This window comes from Tamandua tetradactyla, chromosome 3 (genome assembly GCF_023851605.1).
Source record: "Tamandua tetradactyla isolate mTamTet1 chromosome 3, mTamTet1.pri, whole genome shotgun sequence".
In the NCBI taxonomy this organism is placed as follows: Eukaryota; Metazoa; Chordata; class Mammalia; order Pilosa; family Myrmecophagidae; genus Tamandua; species Tamandua tetradactyla.
The window spans coordinates 38,562,011-38,583,421 of NC_135329.1; the positions used below are offsets into that span (position 1 = coordinate 38,562,011).

At 35.6% G+C, this 21,411-nt stretch overlaps 1 protein-coding gene and 1 pseudogene across 1 annotated transcript in view; both read left to right on the top strand.

Annotated features, from left to right (window-relative positions):
- The window catches only part of CSMD1 (CUB and Sushi multiple domains 1), a 519,811-nt gene that overhangs the window by 354,265 nt on the left and 144,135 nt on the right, over positions 1-21,411 (top strand).
- Positions 12,263-13,086, top strand: LOC143676033 (macrophage scavenger receptor types I and II pseudogene; annotated as a pseudogene).

Below are 21,411 nucleotides of genomic sequence, written 5' to 3' on the forward strand. Positions count from 1 at the left end.
CCCTTGACGAGATTATTCTTTCCTCGTTGAGTGGACCTGACACCCTTGCCAAAAATCAATTGGCCATAGGTGTGAAGGTTGATTTCTGATCTCTCAAGCTGATTTCCCTAGTTTATATGCTAGTCTTTTTGCCAGTAGCATGGTATTTTGATTATTATGTCTTTGAAATAAATTTCAGTGTCAGGAAGTGTGAGTTTTCCAACTTTGTTTTTCTTGTTCAAGAGGGTTTGGGCTCTTCAGGCCCCTTACCCTTCCAAATAAATTTGATGCTTGGCTTTTCTATTTTTGCAAAGAAGCTTGTTGCATTTTTTTTATTGGGATTGCATTGACTGTGTAAATTGCTTTGAGTAAAATTGACTCTTAATATTTAGTCTTCCAATTGAAGAACATGGAATTTCTTTTCATTTATTCAGGTTTTCTTTAATTTCTTTTAGCAATGTTTTGCATTCTTCCAGGACAAGTCCTTTACATCTTTGGTTAGATTTTCAGATCTAGATATTTGATTATTTTCGTTGCTATTGTCAGTGGAAGTTTTTTTTTTTTTAATTTCCTTTTCAGATTGTTCATTACTAGTTTAAAGAAACACTACTGATTTTCATGTGTTGATCTTGTAACCTACCACTTTTTAAAGTCCATTTATTAGTGCTAGGAGCATTGTTGTAGGTTTCACAGGATTTTCTGTACATGCAATTATACAGTCTTCAAATAGGGAATGCTTTACTTCTTCCTTTCTAATGTTGATGGTTTTATTTCTTTCTCTTGCCTTATTGCTCTGGTTAAAATTTGTAGTACAATGATGAATGGCAGTAGTAAAAATGGGCATCCTTGTCTTGTTCCTTGTCTTGGTAGAGGGGAAGCCTTCATTCTTTCATCAAGTATCATGTTTCCTGTGGGTTTTTCATGTATGCCCTTTCTCAAATGGAGAATGTTTCCTCTTATTCCTAGTTTTCTAAATTTTTTTTTTTTTTCAGGATGCAGACTAGATTTTGTCAAATGCCTTTTCTGCATCAATTGAGATGCCCCTATGTGTTTTTTTTGTTCAGTTAATGTGATATATTACCTTAGGTTTTCTTATGTTGACTCAAACTACCAGAAATAAACTCCTCTTGATCATAGTGTATAATTCTTTTAATATGCCATATATTGAGAATTTTTGCATCTATATTCATAACATATTAATACTCTGTAATTGTCTATTCACGAGGTATTTTGACCTGGCTTTGTTAGGATGGTGATGCTGCCTTGATAGAATAAATTTAGGAGTGTTCTCTACTGTTCAATATTTTGGAAGAGTTTGAGAATGATTGTTGTTAATTCTTGGAATGTTTAGTAAAATTCCCCTGTGAAGACATATGGTTGTAGGCTTTTCTTTGTTGATAGTATTTTTATTACTGATTCAATCTCTTTATTATTGTTTGTTTCTTAAGATCTTCTATTTCTTTTTGAGTCAGAATATGTAGTTTCTATGTTTCTAGGAATTTGTGCATTTCATTGAGGTTATCTAAGTTTTCGGCATACAATTGTATTTTGTATCTTCTTAAAATCTTTTTTTTTCCCCACTGGAGTCAGTTGTAATTTCAACCTTTTCATCTGATTTCAATTATTTCTGTCCTTTCTCTTTTTTCTGTTCCATCAGTCTAGCTAAAGGCTATTCAATTTTATTGATCTTTTCAAAGAACTAATGTGGTTTTCCTTATTGTTTTTGTTGTTGTTGTTCTTTATTTAATCAAGGTGAAATAAAAGTTTGAAAGTAAATAGAGGTGTTAACACGATTTTAAAAAGACAACTTTTTAAAGTAAGAAGTCACTGCCTGCAACCATAAGGAAAGAGATGGTCACCATACATATCAATAAGTATATTGGTCTGATAGGATACAGAATCTTTGTCATCTAGGCAGATTACTCAGATGGTTAAAAACCTTTTATAATTTCTCACTAAGAGCAAACAATAATCCAAGAAAACATTTGCATTTTAACAGTGAAAACCAAATTCTTGTTTTGCGTGAAGATACATCTGATAAGAAAACTAAAAAAATCTTATAAAACTTAAACTTCTAGCCAACCTTAACCACAACCAATGAAATTCACTAAGATTTGTACAACTTTCTATATCCATCGATTTTGTCCTACACTTCCTGTTTCTCATTCTGCAACAGTTATTTTACTTAAAGGGAAAAAGTATTCTTTTTCCTCAACAAAAACATTTGCTGTATAATTTACATATTTAAATGACCAAAAAAAAAATCTTGAAATCAATCTTCTAGCCAACATCCTATAAAACAATTCTCCTTTTTTGTTTTTGTTCTTTTGTGAAAAATAACATATATAGAAAAAAATAATACATTTCAAAGCACATCACAACAATTAATTGTAGAACAGATTTCTGAGTTTGGTTTGGGTTACAATTCCAGAATTTTAGGTTTTCACTTCTGGCTGCTTATAATGACTCAGCAGTCATACTCTTTTATTAAATTCTACCTACCCTGCATAACTCCGCCATCAACTTTGATCTTTCTCCTACTCTTTAGGGTATTTGGGATATGCTCATTCTGACTTTTTTATGTTGGAAGGGGTTGTCGATAATATGGGATAAGGTATGGAAATAGTTGATGTTCTTGGAGAGGCTAACCTCTTTAGGTTTCAGGACTTATCTGGCCCAGAGACGCATCTGGAGGATGTAGGTATCTAGAAAGTTACTCTAGCACATGTAGCATTTGTAGAATCTGATATAACACACTAGGTGTTCTTTAGGATTGGCAGGAACGGTTTGGGTTAGAGTTTGGCAAGTATGGTAGGAAACAATGTTTAACTGAAGCTTCTGTAAGAGTGACCTCCAGAGTAGCCTCTTGACTCTACTTGAAGTCTTTCAGCCATTGATACATGATTTGTTACACTTCTTTTCCCCCTTTTGGTCAAGATGGCATCATTGTTCTATAGTGCCAGGGCCAGACTCATCCCTGGGATTCATCTCCCATGCTGCAAGGGAGACTTTCACCCCGACACCATGTTCCATATAGGGGGGAGGGCAATGATTTCACTTACAGAGTTGGGTTTAGAGAGGGAGAGGCCACATATGAGCAACAATAGAGGTCCTCCAGATGTAATTTAGGCATAAGTATAAGTAGACGAAGCTTCTCAGCTACATACATAAGCTTCACAAGTGCAAGTCTCAAGATCAAGGGCTTGTCTTATTGATTTGGGTATCCCTAACGTTTGGCACAGAATCAAGGGTACCCCAGAGGTAAGGTTTAATAGCTCCATATTTTTTTCTCCCATCCCTCAAGGGTATTTTCCACTATTTTTTGGTTATTTGCTTAATATACCCTGGGGTATATCTAGGTACTACATTAAGCTATACAAGATTAAAGGCCCTCCTTCTTATTCTGGGCTCCCTGTGTTTGGATTGTTTAAATGATCTCTCCAAACAGGCTGAGTCAGATTATGTGCTGCAGAAAATTTAGGTTCTGGAAACAATAAACCTTTCTTACTTTGTCTCAAAGAGCATGTGTGGTTCTAAAATGTAGACAGTATCTTCCTTATCCCTGTCTTCTGAATTACCTTAGTCTTGACCTGATCAGCTTTGTTCTTATCTGAAAATACCAGCTTATACCTGTATAAAATAGCCTCTCAAAATCCAGAAATAACATTTACCACTCTGGAGTAAATGTGACTGCTATAAGATGTTACAATCTAGGCCCCAATTTTCTTATATGTATTTTGTAAAGGGGACCATACTGTAATTCCTTTTTTGTTTCTGGCTTATTTTGCCTCAACAAATGTCCCACGGGTTTATTCACAATGTTGCATACCTCCCAACTTTCTTCCTTTTGTAGCAGCACAATATCGAATCATATATGAACACCATTGTTTACTAATCTACTTCTCAGTAAGAGCATCCTTCAGCCACCTTCATTCATTGGGTATCTGTGTATAATGTCCAAAGTCAATAGTCGATACACACTCAATTTTAGATAGTTTCATTATTCCCAAGAGAAAGATAACCAATAAAAATATCCTCACCAAATAGAAAATCTGAACCTCCCCTTACTCTTGTCCTTCCCCCCCATTATTTGTAGTACTGTGGTACTGTTGATGTTTTCCTGTTAAACACAGCCCATAACAGTTTTCTACCTATATCCTGAATATATACACTCTTTGTACAAGATTCATACATTTGCAGCATTTCATATGAGAGCTTATTTATATTTGTAGTGCTAAATTCGGTGGGACACATGGGTCTACACAACCCCTTTAAATCAAATCATGTTCACCTTCAATATGTAATGTTACATATACACCCACGAGTGAACCACCTTCACTTCTCTCTATTCTCTTACATTTGAGTTCAACCACATTAACTACCTGTTCAATGAACGCTAGTTTCTGTGTATCTCTAGGTCCCCTATATTCTATACTATAAGTCTTTTTTTTTTTTTTTTTTTTTTTAGAGAGGGAGGAAGGGAAGGAAAGACAGAGAGAAGGAAGGAAGGATGGAAGAAAGGGAAACATCTTTGAACATTTTCTTGTTTTATTATATTTTGTTTGTTTGTTTGTTTTTTACATGGGCTGGGGCCGGGAATCGAACCGAGGTCCTCCGGCATGGCAGGCAAGCACTCTTGCCCGCTGAGCCACCGCGGCCCGCCCGTCTATACTATAAGTCTTTGATTGTACCTTTATCATGGTTATAAAAGTGGAATTATAGAGTATCTATCCTTTTGTGTCTGGCTTACTTCAGTCAGCATTATGTCCTCAAGGCTCATCCATCTTCTCATGTGCTTCAGGACATCGTTTTGTCATACAGCTGCATAATATTCAATCGTTTATATAAGCCACATTTTGTTAATCCACTTGGTTTGTTGACAGGCACATAGATTGCTTCCATCTTTTGGTGACTGCGAATAATGCTGCCATGAACATTGATGTTCAAATGTCTGTTTGTGTCACTGCTTTCAGTTCTTCTCAGTATATACTGAGTTGTGATATTGCCAGGTCATAGGGCAATTCTATATTTAGATTCCTAAGAAACACCGAACTTCTTCCATAGTGACTATTCCATTATATATTCTCACCAGTAGTGCATAAGTGTGACAAATTCTCCACATCTTCTCCAACATTTGTAGTTTCCTATTAGTTTAATAGCAGACATTCTTTTAAGTGTGAAGTGGCATCTCGTTGTAGTCTTGAACTGCATTTCCATTATAGCCAATGAAAATGAGCATCTCTTCATGTGCTTTTTAGCCATTTGTATTTGCTCTTCAGAAAACTGCCTATTCACATCTTTAGCCCATTTTATAATTGGATTGTTTATTCTTTTGTTATTGAGTTGTATGATTTCTTTATGTATATAGGACATCAAACCTTTATCTGATGTGATTTCCAAATATTTTCTCCCATTGAATTGGCTGCCTCTTCATCTTTTTGACAAAGTCTTTTGTGTTTGGCACTAAAGCATTTGATTTTGAGTATCTATTTATCTTTTTTTTTTTCTTTTGTTGCTTGGCTTTGGGTGTAAAGTTTAGGAAGCTATCTCCTATTACTAGGTCTTGAAGATATTGCCCTACATTTTCTTATAGGCACTTTATGGTACTGGTTCTTATATTTAGGTGTTTGATCCACTTTGAGTTAAGTTTTGTATAGGCTGTAAGGTAAGGGTTCCCTTTCATTCTTTTGACTATTGATATCCATCTCCCATGCCCCCATATATTGGAAAGACTATTTTCTCCCAGTTCAATGGATTTGGGAGCCTTGTTGAAGATCAATTAACCATAGATTTTTGGTCTATTTCTATGCTGTTGATTTGTTTCCATTGGTCAATACTTCTGTATTTGTGCCAGTACCATGCTGCTTTAATCACTGTGACTTTATAATAAGTTTTAAAATCAGGAAATATTAATTCTTCCACTTTACTTTTATTTTTTAGGATGTTTTTAGCTATATGGGTTCTCTTACCCTTCCAGATGAATTCAATAACTAGCTTTTCCAAGTCTTCAAAGTAAGTTGTTGGAGTTTTGATTGGTACTGTGTTGAATCTGAAGATCAATTTGGGTAGAATTGACATCTTAACTACATTTAACCTTCCTATCTATGAGCAGGGAATGTCTTTCCACCTATTTAGATCTTTGATTTTTTTTTAGCAATGTTATATAGTTTCTGTGTACAAGTCCTTTACATCCCTAGTTATGCTTGTTCCTAAATATTTGATTCTTTTAGTAACTATTTGGAATTGAATTTTTTCTTAATTGATTCCTGTTATGTCATTTCTTGTGTATAGAAACATTATTGATTTTTGCACATTAATTTTATATTCTGTCACCTTGCTAAATTTGCTTATTAGCTCAAGTAACTTTGCTGCAGATTTCTCAAGAGTTTCCAAGCACAGTATCATGTCTTCTGCAAATAATGAAAGATTTACTCCTTCCTTTCCAATTTGGATGCCTTATCTTTCTTTTCTCCTGTATAATTGCTCTAACTAGAACTTCTAATGCAATGCTGAATAATAGTGTGACAGAGGGCATTCGTATCTCATTCTCAATCTTAGGGGGAAAGCTTTCAGTCTCTCTCCATTAAATGTGATACTGCCTATGGATTTCTCATGTATGCCCTTTATCATATTGAGGAAGGTACCTTTGATTCCTACCTTTTGAAGTGTTTTTATCAGAAAAGGATGTTGAATTTTGGCAAGTGCATTTTCAGCATCAAATGAGATGATCATGTGATTTTTCCATTTTGATTTGTTAATATGCTGTATTACATATTGATTTTCTTGTGTTGAACCATCCTTGAATTCCTGGTATAAACCCCACTTGTTCGCAGTGTGCAATTCTTTTATTGTGTTGTTGGGTTTGATTTGCTAGTAGTTGGTTGAGAATTTTTGCATCTGTGCTCATTAGGGACATTTGCCTGTAGTTTTGGTTTCATTGATTCTTTCTATTATTATTTTGTTCTCCCATTCATTTAACTCTGCTTTAATCTTTGTTAATCCTATTCTTCTATATGGGGTTAGTTTGCTGTTCTTTCTCAAGCTCCTCCAGGTGAGCAGTTGAGTCCTCGATTTTTGCTCTTTCTTATATGCATTTAGGACAGTAAATTTCCCTCTCATCACATCCTTTACCACATCCCATAAGTTCTGATATGTTGTGTTCTTATTTTCACTCACCTGCAGATAGTTATTGATTTTTATAGTAATTTTTTCTTTGACCTACTTGTTGTTTAACAGTGTGGTAATTAATCTCCATATATTTGTGAAAATTCTCATTCTTTGGCAGCTAATGACTTCCACCTTTGTTCCTTTGTGACCAGAGAAAGTGCTTTGAATAATTTCAATGTTTATAAATTTATAAAGACCTGTTTTTGCCCTCAGCATGTGATCTGCCCTGGAGAATGTTCTATGTGCACTAGAGAAGTGTATATATCCTGGTGCTTTGTGGTATAACAACTTATATATGTCTGTTAGATCTAATTCATTTATCAGATTGTTTAAGTTCTCTATTTTCTTGCTGATCCTCTATCTGGTTGTTCTACCTCTAGAGTAGAGTGGTGTACTGAAGTCTCCTTCTATTATTGTAGAAATGCCTATCATTATCTGTAGCTTTGCCAATGTTTGTTTCATGTACTTTGGATCTCCTTGACTGGGAGAATAAACATTTATGATTGTTATTTCTTCTTGATGATTTGTCCGTTTTATTAATATATAGTGCCCTTATTTGTCTCTTATGATGTCTTAACATTTAAAGTCTAGTTTGTCTGATATTAGTATAGCTACTCATGCTTTCTTTTGGTTATAGCTTGCAAGGAATATCTTTTTTCCATTCTTTCACTTTTGATCTATTTATATCCTTGTATCTAAGTTGAGCCTCTTGTAAGCAGCATATACATGATTTACATTTCTTAATTCATTCTTGCAATCTATATCTTTTAATTGGTAAGTTTAGTCAATTAACATTCAAAGTTATTACTGTAAAGGCATTTCTCAAATCCACCATTTTATCTGTTGGATTTTACTTGTCAGATCTATGTATTCTTTTCCCTCTATCTCTTTTTATCTCTTAAGTTACCCTTTCTGGCCCTCTTCAGTTCTGTTCCTTCCCCCCAGACCTCCCTCTCCTGTCTTTTTTGCTTTTTTTTTCAGCAGGCAGAAACTCCATTTAGTATTTCTTGTAGGATCAGTCTCTTGTTGACCAATTCTTTCAGCATTTGTTTGTCTTTGAAAATTGTAATGTCTCCTTCAGTTTGGAAGACAGTTAGGCTGGTTACAGAATTCTTGGCTTGAAGTCTTTGTCTTTTAAGATATCAAATATATCATACCACTACCTTCTTGCCTCTATAGTGCCAGTTGAGTAGTCTGAACTCAGTCTTATGCAGTTTCCCTTGTATGTAATAGATTATTTTTCTCTTTCCACTTTTAGGATTTTCTGCCTCTCTTCAACATTTTGCAGACTGATTAATATGTGTCTTGAGGAAGGCCTATTTGGATTTATTCTATTTGGAGTTCATTGTGATTCTTTGATTTGCATATTTATGTCCTTTATAAGGGTTGGGAAGTTTTCCCCCATTATATCCTCAACTAATCTTTCTAGACCTTTTACTCTTCTCTTCTCCTTGCAGGACACTAATGATTGATATATTGGTTTACTTCATGTTGTCCTTCATTTCCCTGAGATCCAATTAAAATGTTTCCATCTTTTTTTTTTTTTGCCATTTTCTCTTTTGTGTGTTCAAAATCACTATCCAATCCTCCATTTCACTTATTCTTTCTTCTGCTTTTTCAAATCTACTCTTGTGTGATTCTAGTATATTTTTGATTTTGTGTACAGCATCTTTAATCTCTATGATATCTACTATTTTTCTGTTTAGTCTTTGAAATTCCTCTTTATGCTCTTCTAGTGACTTCTTGATTTCCTTTTGTCATTAGCCATTCCATTGATCTCATTTAGTAGAGTTATATGAACATCTTTCCTTAGTTGTTCCAAAATCTGTGTCTCTTCTGGTGTTTCAATTTGGTCATTAGGATGGGCTCTATCTTTCTGCATTTTAGTATATTTAATGATCTTCTGTTGCCTTCAAGGTATGTAAATATCTTGATAGGTTTACTTTGGAAGTTGATTTACTACAGTAGTTTAAAGCTTTATATTTGTGTGATGAATGTGGAGTAGGAATCAAGGCATGGGGCAGGGCACAACAGTGCAGTGAGGATTTGCAATGCAGGTATAGACACAGGTCAGGGACATTACATTGGTGCCTGTGAGCATGGGGTGAGTGTTGTGGTGTTGTGGAGATGTGGTGTGGGGACTGCTGGTTGTGGGGTACAGCTCAGGCAGGCTTTGCAGCCCAGGAGCAGGGTGTGGCATGTGGGATACAGAGGTAGGCCATGGTGGGAGGTAGATGGGAATGCTGTGTGGATGATCAGATGCTGGTGTGCAGATAGGATGTGAGTGGGCACATGGAACATGGGGGTCATGAGTATCAGGCGTGGGGTGTGGGTGGCATGCATGAAGATAGCACATTTAGCAAATGCAGCTTGGCTTACTTACTTGTCCCATCTCCCTATCTATGCACTCCTGAGGGCTCTGGGCTTCCATTTTAAAAGGGACATGTTATGCTGTTTGCACTAGCTGGATGTCTCTGGTTCTCTGTATCTCAGTTCTTTAGCTTTTGCAACCAGGGTTTCTGTATTTAGTGTAAAAGACCCTCCCAGGTCACTTAAGCCCTTGAATTGCCATCCCAGTCACCTTCCCATCCCTTCTCTAGCTGTTCCGTGGAGCAGGAGTGAACTTTATCTGTCTTATTCTACCATCTTCCTGTAATTAATCTATTTTATTTTAATTCTCTATTTCATTTGTCCTTACCTCATCTTTGTTATTTCATTACTTCTGCTTGTTTGGATTTAGTTTACTCTTCTTTTTCTACTTCATTCAGTATTGAGGTTAGGCCACTGATTTGAAAACTTTTTTCTATTTTAATGTTAGTAGTTAAGGCTATAAATTTCCCTCACCACTGCCTTTGCTGCATCCCATTAGTTTTAGCGTGTTGTATTATTTTCATTCTCCTCAAGTTATTTCCTAATTTCACTTGTGATCCTCTTTAACCCACTGATTGTTTAACAGTATGTGGTCTAACTTCCCCATATTTGTAAAGTTTCCATTTCACCCTCTTTTATTGATTTTTTACTTCATTCCATTGTGCTCAGAGAATATGTGTTGTGTGATTTCAACATTTTTGAATTTGGCATTTGTTTCATGAACTAACATATAATCTATACTTGAGCATGATCAATGAGTATTTTTTATATTGGGGTGAAGTGTTCTAAATGTGTCTATTAAGTCTACTTCATTTAAAGTATTGTTGATTTCCTCTAATCCATAATTGTTCTTTTCTTTAAGTGTTCTAAAATTGAAAATCTATTATTAAGGTATCTCACTATTAATTCATTTCTCCCTTCAAATCTGCAGCATTTGCTTCATATATTTTGAGACTCTGTTGCTTAGATCTGTACGTGTATGATTTTTATATATTCCTGAACTGACCCCTTTATCAGTATGTACTGAGAAACTTTGTCCCTCATATCAGTTTTATCTGATATTAGTATGGCTGCTACAGCTCTATTTTAGTTTATGCTTGCTTGGTATTTATTTTTTCCATCTTTTCACTTTCAACCTACTATGCCTTTGAATTTAAGATGAGTCTCTCGTAAAAAAATGTATACTTGAGTCTTTTTTTAATCTACTCTCTCAGTCCTTGCCATTTTAGTAGAGTTTAACCCATTTACATTTAGATTCTCTACTGATAATGCAGGACTTAATTCTGCCATTTTGCTGTTTAGTCTTTGTGTTATACCTTTGTAATCCTTCAGTCTTTCCATTAATGCCTACATTCATATTGATTTGATTTCTGTATTGCACCATATTGAATCCCTTCTCATTTCTATCTGGGTATATTTTTCACATGTTTTTCTTGGAATTACCACTGAGTTAAAATTTAACATTCTAAACATATAACAATCTTATTTTATTTTATATCAATTTGACTTCAAAAGCATACACATACCCTGTTCCTATAATGTTCTGTCTCCTCACCCCTTATTATATCTTTTCATGTTGTATGTCTAAAACCATAGAAATAGCATTTTTTAGGCAATTGGATTTTAACATTTGTAGGAAGTAAGAGGTGAAATTACATACCCAAAATACTATTCAATAGTACTGTATGTTTATAAGGCCTAAATGGTTACTTTACTGTAAGTCTTTATTTCTATATGCTGCTTTGAACCCTGTCTAGTGTCCTTTCCTTTAGTCTGAAGAACTCCCTGTTGGTTTGCTTGTTGTGCAGGTCTAGTAGTCATGAACTCCCTCTGCATTTGTTTATCTACGAAAGACTTAATCTCTCCCTCATTTTGAAAGAAAGTCTCACCTCATATAAAATTCTTGGTTGGTAGAGAAGCCTGGAGAAGCCCCCATGTGCATTGCCTTATAACAGAAAAGCCAAGGCTCATTGGCAGCCAGCCCCAGAATGCTAACCAAGTCTTTGGGAGAAAACATTGCTTCTCTGACACTTTGATTTTGGACTTCTAGCCTCAAAATCTTGGGTGCTTTCATAGACAACATCTGTTTTAGTTTGCTAGCAGCCAGAATGTGATATACCAGAAACAGAACTGCTTTTAAAAGGGAGAGTTTATTAAGTTGCAAATTTACAGTTCAAAGGCCATGAAAATGTCCCAAATAAAGCAAATCTATAAATATATCCAAATTAAGGAACCAACAGGAATTTACCTTCACTCATGAAAGGCTGATGAAGTTCAGGGTTTTTCTCTCACCTGGAAAGACACATGGCAAATATGGTAATGTCTTCTAGCTTTCCCTCCAGGCTTCTTATTTCATAAACTTGCCACAGGGGTATTTTCCTTCTTCATCTCCATAAGTCTTTGGCTGTATGGGCTCTTGTGGTTCTCATGGCTCTTGTGACTCTCTCCAAAATGTTTCCTCCTTTAAAGGATTCCATTAAACTAATCAAGACCCACCCAGAATGGGTGGAGTCACATCTCCCTCTAATCAAAGGTTAATACTCACAATTGGGTGTGTCCCATCTCTGTGGAGGTAATTTAATTGAGTTTTCAACCTACACTGCTGAATAGGGATTAAAAGAAATACCTGCCTTCACAAGATGAATCAGAATTAAAACATGGCTTTTCTAGGGTACATAATCCTTTCAAACTGGCACAACATACTGTCCTGCAGAGAGCTGCAGACTACATCAGATTGCTCAGAAGCATGGAGCAGTTGTGTAGATTTCCTGAACAACAGGAGGAGGCTGATAGCTGTTCAGAATCTGTGAAATTTGATGCTCACTCAGTGACAGCTTTGCTTCTGGAAACTCAATTCCTAAATTGGGAAATGAAGAATTGTACAGCTGGTTCAATTAATGAAAATGGTATATCTAAAAGACTCACAGGAAAAGGAAATGGCAGGGAAGATTAAAAAATATTTATATAAGTTGTTATTGAACACCTGAGCACTATGAAAAAAAGTATATTATGATAGCAAACCAATCTCATAGATTCAGAGCATTTCCAAAATTTCAGTGTAACAGCTGATCAAAGATTTAATGATGTTCCAGCTAAAGTACCTTACTTTCCTCAGTCCATGCACATGGAAACTCAGTGGATGAAATCTCTAAGTCCTTAATGAGTTTGAATGTCACCTTGCTTGATTTGCTGCTCAACATAGAAATGCTGAATAGCAAAGTCCAAGAGAATGCATTTAAAGTATAAGAGGAGATCAGAAAACTAGAGGAGCGTGTGTATAATGTATCAGCAAAAAATTATGTCTATGAAAGAAGAACAAGTGCATTTGGAACAGGAAATAAAATAAATGACACAGTTGAATAGTGTAAGTCAGATTTAAAGACTGGGAACATTCTATGACATTAAAAAATATCACCTTAATTCAAGGTTCTCCTGATCCTCCTGGTCCCCCAGGTGAAAAAAGGAGATTGAGGTGCCACTGGAGAAAGTAGTCCACAAAGCATTGTAGATCCAATAGGTCCTCCAGGACTTAAAGGTAATTGGGGAGCAGTTGCCTTTCCTGGAAGTTGAGGATTCCCTGAGAAGATGGGGAGGCCAGTTAATCCCAGACAAAATGGCCAGAAGGAAGAAAAAGGGAGTGGAAGCATACTAAGACCAGTATAATTCCCTGATCTTGTTAGAGCAGGGCCCTTTTAAGATCGGTTGGGTTGGGGCAGAATACCCTCTGTTACCATCTGAATAAAAAGCCCTTCACCTATGGACAAGTCATCAGCACAACTGAATGCCAAGATCCTTTTGTGACTCCTCCAATCAACTGACCTTGGTTCCCATGTCAGCTGTGAATGGCTTTTTTCTGCATGGCTTTTTCTCCTGATCTTTTGTGCTATATGCCTCCCCTCTCATGCTTATATCTCTCCCAGCTCCAGTACTTCACCACCACCATCACCCAGCATGCCTGCTCTGGACACCTCCATGAAGTGACTGGCCAACTGCACCAGGTGGTCCTCAGATGTGAGGCCAGGAACACTAATGTGCTGGGTTCTAGGAGAACCCTCATAGGTACTAGTTAGTTACATGTTGTATTAGGTAGGGTTCTCTAGAGAAACAGAATCAACAGGAGATATCTATAAATATAAAATTGATAAAAGTATCTCATGCTTTTATAAAAGCAGCCATGGAGATGTAAGAGTCCAAGATCCATAGGGCAGCCATGACCTGGCAGCTCCAATGAAGGTCTTCAGTCAGCTCTCCAGAGAGGCAGAGAGTAATTGCCTCTTCTGAATCCTCCTTAAAAACCTTCCAGTGATTAGATTAAGTATCACTAGTTGCAAATGTAATCAGCTATGGATGCAGCCAACATGGTCATGATTTAAGTCCATGAAATGTCCTCAGAGCAACAGACAGGCCAGCACTTGCTGGACCAGACGACCAGACACCACCATCTGGCCAAGTTGGCACATGAACCTGACCGTCACACCTGTGGATTCTTTACATTTCAGAACATTATTCTTAACCAGAGATTGGGATGACATAGATGATTCAGCATTCAGTCAGCATAAGTCCACTGTGTATTTCTTGGAACTGGACATATAACAACTGATAATACAGATATCATCTCTGATCTTGTGCAGATGTTTCCATGAGAAACATAGTCAAGTAAATAGGCAATTAATTCCATGAGCAAAACTAGATTAGGAGAAAACAGGGCTCTATAAATATGCAGAGGAGATCATGGTTTTTCAATTTATTAGAATGTTAAAACAAGTTAATTGATTTTGATTTGTTTAGTTTACCTTCCTGTCTTCTAATTCTTCAAATTACAATGTACTTTTTTTCAAGTGGTAAAATGAGGTGAAAATGTAATTTGGAAAGTTTGTTCAATAATTTGAAGCAAATCAAAACTTTTTTTCTGAAATTACCCAGTCATTTCAAGAAAAATTATTTTGATTATGAAAAACATATGCTCCATAGCTATATATTGTATAAAGCTCTTTCTATTTTATGCTCTATGTAACTAGTATAGATTCTTGAGAAGAATATTTCAGTAGAACTGGAGATATTTTGTGTACATAAAGTAGGGGATGAAAACTAGTAAAGCAAAGACATTGAAAAAATGGAAAAGGAAAAACATGGAATTCCATGTTATTCCATGTTTTTCTATTAATTAGCGGACCAAAATTTCACAATTGTTCAATAAAACCTCAGGATTATGGGTTATGCCATTGACATTCTAATATCATTCTTATTGTACCATATGTATCTGTATGTGCATCTCACCATGAAAATGGACATCTTAAAACCTACCTCACAAGATTGTTGTGAGGGTCAAATAAGATACTGTGTGTGAAGACACTGTAAAATCATAAAGTGCTGTAAACATAAAAAAAAAGTATTGGTTGGCTATTGTTTTATTTCAGCACTTTAAGTATTTCAACCCCTTGCCTTCTTGCTTCCATGGTTTTTTATGAGAAATTGGCACTGAATCTAATTGGAACTCCCTTGAACACATGTTGCTTCTCTCTTGCCGCCTTCAAAACTTTCTCCTTGTCCTTTGCATTTCACAGTTTTGTCAGTATGTGATAGGGAATATTTTTCTTCAAATTTATCCTGTTTGGTACTCTTTAGAATCTTGAATGTGCATATTCACATCTTTTGCTAAGTTTTCCACATAATTTATTTAAATATTTCTATTTTTTTTTTCTCTTTCTTCTTCTTCTGGAACTCCCATAATGCAATATTGTTGTTGTCTGAGAGATACCTTAGGCTATTTTCACCTTTTTTTTTTCCTGTATGGTGTATGGTGGGGGTCACATTTCATTCTTTTTCCTTGAGAGTATCCCCTTATTGCAGCACCATTTTGCTGAATTTTTGTTTGGTTTTTGTTTGTTTGTTTGTTTGGGAAGTGCATGGGCTGGAAATCAAACCTGAGTCTCCAGCATGGCAGGCAAGAATTCTACCAGTGAACTACCCTTGCACCCTCCTATTTTCACTTTTAATAACCCTTTTTTTCCTTTCTGCTCCTCTACTCAACTCATTTCAAGTGTAAATTAATTCACTGATTTCTTCTTCTGCTAGCTTGTGCTGCTGTGAAACCCTCTTGGGTATTTTTCATTTCTGTTATTCTGGTCTCCAACTCCAGTAGTTCTATTTGGTTCTTTTTAAAAGTACGTTTTCTTTATTGAGATGCTTGTAATACACATTAATTGTTTTCTGATACCCTTTGTTATTTCTCTTATTTTCCTTCATCTTCTTGAGCATTCCTTCATCTTCTCTAAAGACAATTTTTATAGGTTTTCTCAGGTACGTCCATAGTCTGGTCTTCCTTATTGATGTGTTCTGAATTCTTATCCTCTTCCTTTGTGAGGGCCATAATTTCCTTTTTTTGTTTGTGTGTTTGTCTTGTAATCTTCTGCTATGCATTGAATGTTTTAATATTTTTAAATGTTATCTCTAAAATTTATTCCCTGATATGTCTATTTCTTGAGTTTATATCCAGCTAGAGACATAACAGAGATTTTCTTGAGTGTCAGGAGCTAACAAAACCAAACAAACTAAGCAAAAAAACACCTTATACAGTCTTTTCAAATTGGCTGCTGCTCTCTCAGAATTCAGCCTTCCTATCAGGAAGATCAGCCCTAGCTGAATGCAAAGTGCAGGATCTTTCCTGTCTTTTGTGAGCTTGCGTCTTATCCTGGACTCGTGCATGCTAGTGGCCTTAATAGTTTCCCTGTTTACCCCTCTACTCCCAGGGAACAGAATTTTCCTTCTCCTGGGTGTGCCGCTGAAGAACTTAGAGCAGGTAAGCCTTTGTCCCAGGCCAGTACCTCAGTTGATTGATACTGGTTTCTTTGTTTCAAGATGTTTTTGCCTAGACGACAAATTCTGGGAGGATGGGTTTGTCCAAGATGAGTTTCCCCAGTAAGTATTTCCTAGCCAGAAAAAGGCTACAGACCCACAAAGGGAGTGCTGGTCTTCTACAAACTGTCTTGGGGAGCCAATAAAGGAGGGACCAGGAAGAGTCCCAAGAACTTCCTTTACAATTTCAAAAAAATGTGCTTACTTAACTTGGCGCCTGTCCAATAAATGCAGCTCTTCAGCTATCCACAACTGTGAGGAAACAAGCCATATTTAAGTCTCCTCTGTTGCCTTTGTCTGGAGCAAGTTGTTATAATTGGTCGCCCTCAGAGCAGGGCCCCCCGCATTCTGAAGTATCTAATCAAAAGCAGTGATCTGTGATTGGACTATGACATCCCCCCCAGCAGACATTGGAGAGCTGGATTTTTATGTCCCTTTCTGGCACCTGCAAGCTATGCCAGGGGCCAGGCCCCACTGTCACCTTCCACGAAAGTGGGAGATGGAGGATTGTACCTCCTGTGGAGACAGCAATTACCTGGTTTTACCATAATTTACCATCCTCTTCCTCCGACTGTCCTCTAGATGCTGTACAGTGTTCTATTGGACTCCAAAGTTTTGCAGTGGTTCATTCAGACAGTGTCTGCCTACTTAATAATTACTGTGGTGGAAGGACTGATACCTGTAGCTTCCAATCCACTGTCTTCTCATAATTGTTTAAGTCACTCTATTTTTCCTATCAGATCTATGCCTATGGTCTGTTTCAAAACATGGAACATTTTACTCATATACCACTAGTTTGTACAATTTGAGATACCTTGACTTACTGTTAGAAACTTTTTGATTTAGAATTATTAGTGATTAAATCATTAAATATCCCATTACTTTTTCTTCTTCCTGTCCTTCTTGTTTTACCTTTGTGTTTAATTTTTGTGTATGTCACACAAGAAAGGACACAGACTAACGCATTAAGAAACCTGAAGTCTAGTACCATCTTTTTCAAGATTAATAGGAGTGATTTTTAAATCTCATCGTAAATAATATTAGCATGCTAACTAGTTACATGATAGTAGGGGGTTAAAGGGCCCTTTTTCTAAGAAAGATGTGTCATTTATTACTTATCTAATTGCATTTTCTCACTAGATACCAGTCTTACATTGAATTACTTAATCTTTGATTTTTAGCAACATTACCTATAAAATGGGAATGTTTGCTTCCCTTCCCCAAATTATATAAAAATTCTAGAATTTACATTAAATAATTAATATTAAATGGCAAACACATGATTTATAAAATGTTTTATGTTACTAAAAGTTTGAAGTAGAACCTTAAAATATGAAATAAAAAAACTATTATTTCAGGAGAAATATATTCCCTTGATACCTAAGGAAACCTGCTATTCTTTATTTTCTTGTATAAGGTCTCTACCTATGCTGTGTTGATATATTTTATTCCTGTAGTAAGTTAGTTCCACAATAAATAATTTAATAAATGTGTTAATAAATAAACAGTAACAGATATTTTCAGAAGACAGTGAAATGATAAGAATTTTGGATTCATTAAAATTTGTTACTAGGTCGTAGGAGACTTTGTTCAATGATATAGTCAGAACTATGTAATCTCACAGTTTGAAATGAATTTATAGAGAGGGGCTACTTTATTGAGGGTACAAATAAATATTAGAAGTGCTTCTTACTCTAAATGTGCCCCTGTCCTTCTTCTGAGTTCCAGGCTCAAAGGGTCAAGTGCTCAATTGAAATATCCCCTCCCTAAGGAATCCTCTTGCCAATTGAAACTGTTTATTCTCCCATAAATCTGCTTACCCTGAAGTTCATCGTGTCTCAGAAAATGGTTATCTCTACTGAGTCCAATTGCTTGATTCACTTTCCTCTCTTTCTTCCATCTTCCATCACACCTAAATCTATAAAGTTCTGTTGATTCTAGCCACTGGATTTGTCTCAAGTCCATCCACTTCTTTGCACTTTATTCCTTTCTACTTTCATCTCTTACATGGACTGCTAAAGTGGTCATCCTGTGTCTGTTTCACTCTTGTCCCTCTTTCAATTCATTATATAGACAGTAGTCACTTTGCAGATACACATGTGTTTGTTGTACTGCCCAGTTTACTGAAAGATGTCCTGAAGTATTTAACATAAAATCCAAACTTTTCACCGTGGCTCTGAACAATGAGTCTCCTGATTACCTCTCAAACCTTTTCCCATACAGATTTCCCTTTTGCAGCCACACTGACTTTTTTCCAGTTGGTAATTCTACTTGTTTCAAGGCTCTCTTCTCTAACAGTCTATAGGGTTCAAGTGGGGAAGCCCAATGTCATTTTGCTCACCATTGTAAACTATATGCTTAGAATGGAATGAGTAGTAGTAGTAGTAGGTATCTCAGTAGGTCCTTCACAGATATTTTTCAAGTGAATGAAGTAAAAACTTGTTCTTGTTTGTTGATTGATAGTATATGTAAAATTATGTGAAATCTCTCTTAGCAAGTCCTAAACGCTACTGGTTAACAATATTAATTTTTTCTATAAATTTAACTGGCTAAAGAGAAAATTATCTACGACACTAAATTTTCCATAATGGCAGCACACACCACTTATTGGAGAATCCATTATATCCAAAACTTATGTCTGCCTGTGAGCACAAGCAATATATTCAGAATAATTATATTTACCTTGCCTTCTTTCCTGAATTGCAGTAATGCTCAAATTAGATCAAGTTTAAGAATGTCAGATGGGGGGATATTTCTTTTTGGGAAAGGAATCAACATCTTATATGCTATGACTAACAAAATGACCATTGGTATGATACAAAATCCCTCTCACAATATGGCTCAATTTACTTAAAACTTCTATAAAATCAAGCATTTAGGAGTTTCAGATATAGTTATCTGAATGTGTGGCTGTATAAGTAGACATGTTATTAGAGCATTCACACTAGTTTCCTGATTTTTATGAAAACACACGTGAATTATAAGATAATTCTTCATCAAAATATAACTCTTAAAAGTGTCTCCATTAATAGTTCTAGAGAGTCTTAGTTAAAGTGAAATCCTACATTAAATCTCACAAGTGTTTGGATCTCCACTCATAAGCAACTTCACTCCTATGTGTCAGTACCAGTACCTTGTTTGTTAAATCATGGTAGACAAATCTGTTTTCCTTCCATTGTGTACTTTCCAGAAGAACAACATCAGTAATGTTTTTTATTGAACATGATTGAACAGAACTATAGAATTTTGAAATTGGAGAGCACTTCAGAGGTTTTCCAAGATCAGGACTCATACATAGTATACTGATTTTTGGAGCATCCATATTAAGGAATTGATTCTCCCAATTACTAAGTATGTGGTCTGAGCAAGTTAGTTATTCATTCTCTTGAGCCCTTGGCTTCTTCTCTCTGCAACAGAAAATTCTCTCTAAAAAAATCAGATGAGAAAATGCCTGTAGACTGTGTTAGACACAATAACAAACACATAATTATGTAGTTATGTTTAGGATAAAAATAGTATATTTTGTTTTATATAATTTGTGTCAAGTGGCTTTAAATTTGGCTTCTTAGTTTATATGAGATAAACTAAATTTATTTTCATTAGGGAAGTAATATTGTGCTAATTGCCACTCTTCTAATATCTATGATTCTAGAATGAAATCTAGAGGGTTTTTTGTTCATATTTATTTTTTGTTGTTTGTTTACCTAGTTGTAATTTTAATGACAGATATAGGCACAGAAATTTTAACATTCCCTAGTGCATTTATTTGAAGACAAACCTCCTGGCCTACTAAATTGATGAATTGTAAAGAAATGCAACTACAGAGATTCATGTGAGATCACATTTTTAAGCACATTTTAGGGAATTGAGGAATGAAGGTACATGAAAGGGAATTGATATGCTTATAAAATATACTGTAAGATAAATGAAAGACATTGCTTTATCTTTTATCATTATCTTATTAGAAATCATTCCAAACGTTGGGGTTATTTTAATATACATAAATCAAATGTGGCATTTCTTGAAAACAACAAAAATAACTGGATAGTATTTCATGTATATGTATACTTGCAGATCTTAAATTTTAAATTCATAATTTTCATCAAAATTATGAGGTCAATTTGATTATTCAATAAATATATACTACTTACACCATATAAGCAAGCTCAAGGTGAAAGTTTTCCTTACTATTTGTTATTCATTTTATGAGCCAAGTAAATCCACACACCAAAATTCAGAGCAATGGTAATTAAAAAAAATGTAAATACTATCTTTTATTGCATAAAAAGTATTTTTCCATTTTCTGGTCATAAATTCAGTTGTCTTACATTTGTTGATCACTACAGTGTTCAAGGTACAAGGCAGTGGAAAGGGCAAAATGTCTTCTAAATTTCTGCCCTCTAGGGATTGTTATACTATTTGGAAGATAATGTCTGGGTGCTTCTTAAGTAATAAGTTCAGCATGTGAGTGGAATACACGGTGCACACTGAAGAAGTTCAGCTATTGCCGAGTACATGGTCTCCCCAGTTCTATAATTTCTTTGCCATGCAGTCACCTATATATCACATTCTTTCTTAGTCTCAAAATCATTTTTAAAAGAATATTCTGAATTCCACTAGTAGGAACATGGAGTAGGTGTTCTTTGCCCCTAAACCTCCTGCTATAAAACTTAAGACCTTGGAAATGATGTATAAAACAAATGTAAGAAAATTCCAAAAGGTAGAGGGAAGGTAGAATGCCTAGGTACCTTGGAATCCCCAGAATGATTCAACGGTGAGTTCTCTGGGTTTCCTTTTGCCTCATGTATTCCTGACTGGATACTGAAGAGGCTGGTAACCTGGAAACCCCAATGGGTACAGATTTAAAGGAAAAAAAGGAAATGAAAAACTCAAGGAAAGCTTGCTTTCTGTAGCCAAAAGACCCAGTAAAAGGGTAGTTGAGCAAGACAGAAAATTTGTATATTATAACTGCACTGCCCCAGCAAACACTACATAAAAAAACTGCAATCACCATCCCTTTCTGATGGTGAAGGGATCACC